Below are 8,119 nucleotides of genomic sequence, written 5' to 3'. Positions count from 1 at the left end.
CTCATAACCAGGTGGCTGCAACATATACACCTCTTCCTACAAATCCCCATGCAAGAATGCATTCTTTACATCCATCTGATGTAAAGACCATTGCTTTGACGTAGCCACTGCTATCACAACTCTCACTATTGCCATCTTGGCAACTGGGCTGAAAGTTTCCTCATAATCAATGCCATATGTCTGTGCATATCCTTTGGTTACCAATCTAGCCTTGTACCTGCTTATGCTTCCATCACTGTTATGTTTTACTTTGTACACCCACTTGCATCCAATGGCTTTCTTGCCTTCAGGCAATTGCACTAAATCCCAAGTCTCATTTCCATATAGTGCATCCATCTCCTCATCCATAGCTTTCTCCCAACACACATTTCCAACAGCCTCATCAATGCATGTGGGCTCTACAACCTGCACAACTTTTGCCATGTATGCATAGTGATGTGCCAGATAACCATCATAGGTAAACCTCTGCACAGGATTCTTCACTCTCCCATATCTTCGCAGCTTTGCATTCATGACTTCCATAGCGTTCTTTACACCAGGTGTTCTCATAGCTGGTATCCCAAGATCCTCATCACTCTAAGCCACTAGACTCTCCATCAACATGAGAATGCCCTACAGAAATGTGAGGCATACTAAGGGGCTCAATCACTTTCTCTTTGCCTTTATGTGATGTACTAATCACATTTGCAGGATTGGTATTATGACGCAGCCTACCACTCCATGGTTTATCAACTGAACCACACTAGACGAGGACTCTCCTGGTCCACTCAAAGACTGTGATTGCTGACTTGCATTCTGTGCAACCACATTTCCACTCACATCAGCCCCAACAGCTTCTTTTTCACCAGCATACCAGCTGCTCATCTCATCAAAAACAACATCCCTGCTTACCCTCAACTCACGTGCAGCAGGGTTATAACACCTGTATCCCTTTTGCTCAAGGGAATACCCAATAAACACACATTTTTCAGCTTTGATGGGAGAGAATTAGGGTTTCATGTGGGAGACACACACAGAGAAGAAGGGAGAGAGAGAGAGAGAGAGAGAGAGAGAGAGAGAGAGAGAGATGTGGGGATAAGTCAACTCACGGTATGAGTGTGTGACTCCCCTATCACACATGTATATTTGCTCTAGTACACATAGTGCACTTAGTACATTAAAAGTACTAAGTGTACTATGTACTAAGGGGAGTCACACACAGAGAAGAAGGGAGAGAGAGAGAGAGAGAGAGAGAGAGAGAGAGATGTGGGGATAAGTCAACTCACGGTATGAGTGTGTGACTCCCCTATCACACATGTATATTTGCTCTAGTACACATAGTTCACTTAGTACATTAAAAGTACTAAGTGTACTATGTACTATAAAACTTATGGGCTTGTACACACTACAAGGGTGGGCATAATGCCTTTACCCCAACAACCTCCCACTTAAAGGCAAAATGTCCTTAAATGAAAGAAAAGAAAAAATCAGCATGTACATGATAATATACAAGGCCATATCAAGGCTGAAATTGGCCTCATCCAATGCCCATCAAGTGTCTGTAATGAGCAAATTGCTCTGGAGGCAAACTCTTTGTCAACAGATCAGCCGAGTTGTCATCCATATGAATCTTGATAAGCTGAATCTGCTTGTTCTCTATCACCTCTCTGATGAAGTGATACGTCACATCCACATGCTTCGTCTTTGCATGAAAGACAGGGTTCTTTGCCAACTGGATGGCACTCTGACTGTCACAATGCAACAATGGAATATCCCCTGTATAACCCAAATCAACCACTAACTGAGATAGCCATAATGCCTCTTTGCAAGCCTCTGTGGCTGTAATATACTCGGCCTCTGTAGTAGATAAGGCAGTGCACTTTTACATCCTGGATATCCATGACACAGCACCTCTTATGAATGTAAACACATAACCGGTAGGACTTCCAGTTATCTGGATGACCGGCATAATCCGAATCCATGTAATCATGCACTAATGCATCCTGTTTGCCAAAGCAGATGCACATATTCTGTGTGCCCTTCAGGTATCTCATGACACCTTTCACTGCTTCCCAATGCTTCTTGCTAGGTTTGGCCATGTATCTAGTAACCACTCCACGGCCATGTATCTAGTAACCACTCCCACTGCAAATGCAATGTCCGGCCTAGTTGCAACCATGGCATACATGAGACTGCCACAGGCTGAAGCATACAGAATCTTGGCCATATCAGCCCTGTCACTATCCGACTGTGGACTGTCCATAGCACTGAGTTTCACATATGGAGGCAAAGGAGTACTAGTATTCTTCCCCCCTTCCATATTGAGAACCTCTGCAAAACTTTGCCAATGTATTCCTTTTGAGACAAATACAACACATGCTGATTTCCCAAAGTATCCGCATACCCAAAATGTGATTTGCATCACCTAGATCCTTCATATCAAAGGTCTGATGCAGCCTCTTCTTCAAGGCATCCATCTCTTTACGAGATTTACCGGCAATCAACATATCGTCAACATACAAGATGAGGATCAATAGACTACCATCCAAAGCTTTCTTGGTGTATAAGCAGTGATCTATGTCACTCCTCCTGAAATCTTGGGATTTCATAAATGTATCAAATTTATGATACCATTCCCTTGGTGCCTGTTTGAGCCCATAAAGACTCTTTTTCAGCTTGCATACAAGCTTCTCCTTTCCATTCATTGCATAACCCTCTGGCTGTTGCATATATATCTCCTCATGGAGATCACCGGTGAAGAAAAGCAATCTTCACATCCATCTGAATCAAATCCAGATCATCATGAGCAACCAAAGCTAATACAGCTCTAAGTGTGGTCATTTTGACCACTGGAGAGAAGATCTCATCAAAGTCCACACCATATTCTTGCTTGAAGCCCTTAGCCACTAACCTGGCTTTGTATCTTGGCTTTGCACCTTTGAGCCTGTAAACCCACTTGCATGGCAAAACCTTCTTGCCTGTAGGCAAATGCACCAACTTCCATGTTCCATTTTTGTGCAGAGAATCCATCTCTGACTTTATAGCACGCTCCCAAAGAGCCTTGTCTACCCTCTGTAAAGCCTCCTTATAACAGCCTCCTTATAACATGAGGGCTCCCCACAGTCATTGAGCATCAAGTAGTCAACCCTTGGAACAAACCTGTCAGGGGGTCTGGAGGGTCTTGTGGACCTCCGTACCCAATCACCATCATTTGCAGGTTGCTGTCTAGCCTGCATATCACCTATTGGTGGCTCCTGTTCCATGCCATAAGGTTGAAAGATCATGCCCGATATCTCCTCTAACTGTGGGATATCCATAGGGATATCTTCTGCCATCTCTGGCTGTCCATTGGACCATTTTTAGCACCATTTAAGGGCTAGTTTTGATGCTGTAATGGCTGATTTACAGCCCTTGGTTGTTGTCCATGATGTCCATCATCATCAAAGATGACTCTGCCGCCAGGGTCCTGTTGCCTTGCAGGCTCCTTATACATGCATGTTTAATCAAAAATGACATCATTGCTGCGTATAATCTTTCTATTCACTTGATCCCAAAGTCTATACCCCATTTCACCTCTGTCACCATATCCTAAGAATCTGCATTTGTGAGACTTAGGATCAAGTTTGGTGCGTATTTCCCTGCGTCTGTGCACGTATGCCATGCAACCAAACACTCTCAAGTGCTTGTAGGATGGAGGCTTCCCTGTCCATACTTCCTCTGGCACTTTCCCACCAAGCCTCGTGTTAGGTGACCTGTTTATAAGATGAACGGCTGTCATAACAGCTTCAACCCAAAAACCATGAGGTAATGCAGCATGTGACAACATAGAACAGACCTTCTCCTGAATGGTCCTGTTCATCCACTCTGCTATCCCGTTTTGTGGAGGATCATAAGGAGTAGAGAGCTCCCTCTTGATGCCTTTAGCATCACAAAAGTCCTGAAACTGTTTGGACATATACTCTCCACCATTGTCGGAATGCAAAGCCTTCAGTGTTTTGCCAGTTTGATTCTCAACATGAGCAACAAACTTCTCAAACACTGAGAATGTATCACTCTTCAAACAAAGAGGATAAACCCACACCTTGCGTGTGGCATCATCAATAAAAGACACAAAATATTTTGCCCCTCCCAAAGAAAGCTGAGGCATCTCACATACATCTGTATGCACAAGCTCTAACTGAGCATCTTTATGTCCAAGAGCTTTCTTGTGGGGGCACTGGAGTTGCCTACCATATATACACTGCTCACAAAACTGAAAACTTGAGAACTTTAGAGAAGGCAAGTAACCATAACGAGACAATTTCTCCATTCCTTTGACACTCATGTGTCCCAACCGGCTATGCCACATAGAGATTTCCGACAGCTCGGTTGCATTCTTCCATTTGTAGCATTGCTTTTTGATATGTCCCTTCTTGCCACAGTAATGGCATTCCAAGTCCTTTTTGGAGCGGGACTTGCTCCTTCCCCGTTCTTGGCTTTTACCCCTTTGCTGGGATCTCCCACGTGCATTCATTGCATTGGACTTTCCAACAGAGTTGTTCTTTCTGTTCATCTCCTCTTGAAGGAGAGCACCCTCCATATCTGCATATGACAACATAGCATTTGAATTGCTAGTGGCTGTCCTGAATGTGTCCCAACTCTCTGGCAAAGTGCATAAGAGAAAGGTGGCTTTGAACTCATCATCCATTCCCAACTTTTGATTGATGACGTGGCTGACAACACCATCAAACTCATTTAGATGGGCTGTCATAGACGCCCCTTCCTTCATTTGAAGACCTATGAGTTTCTTCAACCAATACACTTTGCTTGAGGCACTTTGCTGGGCATACAAGTCCTGCAATCTCTGCCACATTCCCCAAGCTGTCTTCTCTTCACGTATGCTGAAAAGTAAAGTGTCTGACACAGACAACATGATGGTGGATCTTGCTAGCTCATCCATATCTTCCCATTCTTTAGCAGTAAGAGAAGAGGGCATTACACCCCTTTCTTTGATGGGCTTGTTTTGCTTCTTCTGGAGCAACACATTATAGCACTGGGTTTGCCAAATGTCATAATTATGTGAGCCTTCAAGCTTCTTGATGTGAAGCAATGAAGAGCTCTCACCTGTGGTTGCCATAGCAATATGCAACCTTTGACACAGTCAATGCCTGACTCCTTGCAAGATGTGCAAACACTGCACCAAAGCACACAAAGTGCTCACAGTTGTTCTCCCAAAGTTTATCTCCCACTGCGGAAGCACGAATGCAACTCTCCTCCCATTGAATGTGATAAAATCACCAAAATCTGGTTGCTGCAGATTTATGACAGCACCTTAGATGTGCTCTGTTCCCCTTCCAAAGTATTGTACAACAGTACTAAGTGCTCACCAATGATGTACCAAATCTGTACCGGCAAGTACAGCAGCTGAAAATGAGCCTTTTCCTCACTCAAATCAATGTACAACCATGCCAAAACTTGTACAAAGTTGTACCAAATCTGTACCAGCAAGTACAGCAACAATAAATGCTCTCTTGGCTGTCCAAATGAGTGAAAATTAGACCTTGACAATCCCTACCACTTCATACAACAGTCCCGGACAGAAATTGAGCAAAAGCCCCTTGACTGCAAATGGATTTCTAAGGGTTCAAGAAATAAAGGTCTTCCCTGAAAAGCCCCTTGATTCAAGATCAATTTCTGATCATACATGGTACATTAATGCACATGAAGGCATCCAGAGTATTCACAATGCTTCCCCCTGGCCACATATACATCCAATGCATAAAAGCCCCTTGATTTGCTGGCACATTGAGTGCTTGACAGGCATCAACACATTGCCCAAAGCATCAAATGCCAGTGCCTGCATGCAAATCAACACAATTGGCACAAAAGCCCTTTGATTTGCACTCTAATTTCCTGCAATTTTGGCCCGAATGTGAGATTGCTCACATCATACAGCATGTATAAATGCCCAATGGCACAATTACATCAAAAGCCCCAAATGTTGACACCCAATTTCTTGCAAACTAACCCGGAATGTGACCAATGTCACCCAATTTTGCCAATTTTGCTCAAAATATGAGCTATTTGGACCTGTACCTGCTCAATTGATGAAAATGGACATGCAAATCCCAAAAAAATTGAAGCAAATACCTCGTAAAATTTTTTGATCTCTGTATGGCAGCAAACGGTGGTTTCTGTATTGGTTGAAGGGCTGATACTCTGATGTAAGCTACAGCTCTAATGTGTGCAAAGCTTCTCTCTGTGCAGGCTCTCTGTAGACCACCGACGACAGCAAAATTTTCTTTGGTAGAATCCCTTCAAGATGTATGCTGCTAGTGTTCTATGTAGGTCTTGCAGGTTGCAGGTTAAGGCTTCTCCTAGAGTTTCTATACAGACGAGGTGCACCAGTTCTGCACACGCAGCACATGGGGCACAATCGCTTCACGAGTGTGGACTTTGTTTGTTGACGCTGCCTCCACCTAGTGGCCAGCGCTACGCGACGGGGCCTTGTTTGTTGACGCCGCCTCCACCTAGTGTTCTAGCTATGGCCGCCCAAGCTGTCTGTGCGTCCACCTCATTCACAACTGTGGCTTTGAATGGAAGACTCTGGCCGGCGGCGTCTCTGTGGCCAAGCCTTTCTCCAATGTGAATCTAGCCTTCGGGCTGAAGCCTGCGGGCAGCAGCATGGGGAAGGTGCAGGCGTACAAGGTGACCTTCAAGACCCCGGCTGGAGAGTCGGTGTTGGATGTGCCGGGCGACACTTACATACTGGATGCGGCCAAGGAGGCTGGGTGAGAAATGCCCTATTCTTGCCGGGCGACCTGATAATCGTCCAAGAAGGACTGCCCGTCCTGGTCCACAGAGTCCGCCACCACCACGACCTTGCCCGTGCATGACAAACACGCGCCGGTAGAAACAATGACACGGAGCCTCTCCCGCATGGCGCTCGACTCCTCCAGCTGCGCGCGCAAAACTCCTCTAGCTGAGCGCTGCCTGTTGTGGTTTTATGCCTTGTGGTGGCCAGGCGTCTAACACCTAACGCCTTGCTGCCTGCCACCACTCCCTCTCACTGTCTTACAGCGCCCAACACGACAGCAAGCTCTCCTCTGCTCGTGCCAAGCTCAAGGATCCATAGCCAAGCTTCTTCTTCGCGCGATGAAGATGACTCCGCACACCCGCAAGCACAAACGCGCGCACGCGACACACCGTGCTCTGATACCAGTTGATGGGAGAGAATTAGGGTTTCATGTGGGAGACACACAGAGAAGAAGGGAGAGAGAGAGAGAGAGAGATATGTGGGGATAAGTCAACTCACGGTATGAGTGTGTGACTTCCCTATCACACATGTATATTTGCTCTAGTACACATAGTGCACTTAGTACATTAAAAGTACTAAGTGTACTATGTACTATAAAACTTATGGGCTTGTACACACTACAAGGGTGGGCATAATGCCTTCACCCCAACAAGCTTTTGGATCCAGCTTAGTTCTCAGCTCATCTAGCACATGCACATATGCAATGCATCCAAAGACTTTCAGATGAGACAAATCAGGTTTTCTACCAGCAAACTTCTCCTCTAGAGTTACATCATGTATGGCTGTAGTTGGAGTCATGTTCATGATGTAAACTGCTTGGAAACAGCCTCAGCCCAATAGCTATGCGGCATATTCTTCTCTCCCATCAATGCTCGTGCAATCTCAGCAATGTGCCTGTTTTTTCGCTCAGCAACTCCATTTTGTTGCGGAGTGTATCTACATGTAAACTGTCTCCGAATACCATTCTTCTTCAAAAATTCAGAGAACTCATTGGAGAAGTACTCTCCCCCTCCATCTGACCTTAGGCACTTTACATATTTCCCTGTTTGCTTTCCAACCATAACTCTGAAATTCTGAAAATGAGTGAACACCTCACTCTTCTCCTTCATGAAGTATACCCACACTTTCCTTGTGTGGTCATCAATAAATGTCACATAATACCTGCAGCCTCCCATAGACATGGCCTTCGTAGGGCCCCACATATTTGAATGCACAACATCTAGTGCATTTCTGCTCACATTTCTGTTACGTGGAAATACATGCTTTGTTTGCTTTCCAAATTGGCATGCTTCACATATTTCTGCATACCTTCAACTTTCATTAGGGGAAGGTTGAGGTCTATGG

General features: G+C 45.1%; 1 pseudogene; it reads left to right on the top strand.

The window, feature by feature from the left end:
* The first annotated feature begins 6,502 nt into the window (after positions 1–6,502).
* On the top strand, positions 6,503–6,783 carry LOC147636494 (ferredoxin, chloroplastic pseudogene; annotated as a pseudogene).
* Positions 6,784–8,119: the final 1,336 nt, after the last annotated feature.

This window comes from Cibotium barometz, chromosome 8 (genome assembly GCF_041138505.1).
Source record: "Cibotium barometz isolate CiBa-2024 chromosome 8, ASM4113850v1, whole genome shotgun sequence".
Lineage (NCBI taxonomy): Eukaryota > Viridiplantae > Streptophyta > Polypodiopsida > Cyatheales > Cibotiaceae > Cibotium > Cibotium barometz.
The sequence above is the reverse complement of the archived record's forward strand: the minus strand, read 5'-3'. Positions and strand labels throughout refer to the sequence as shown.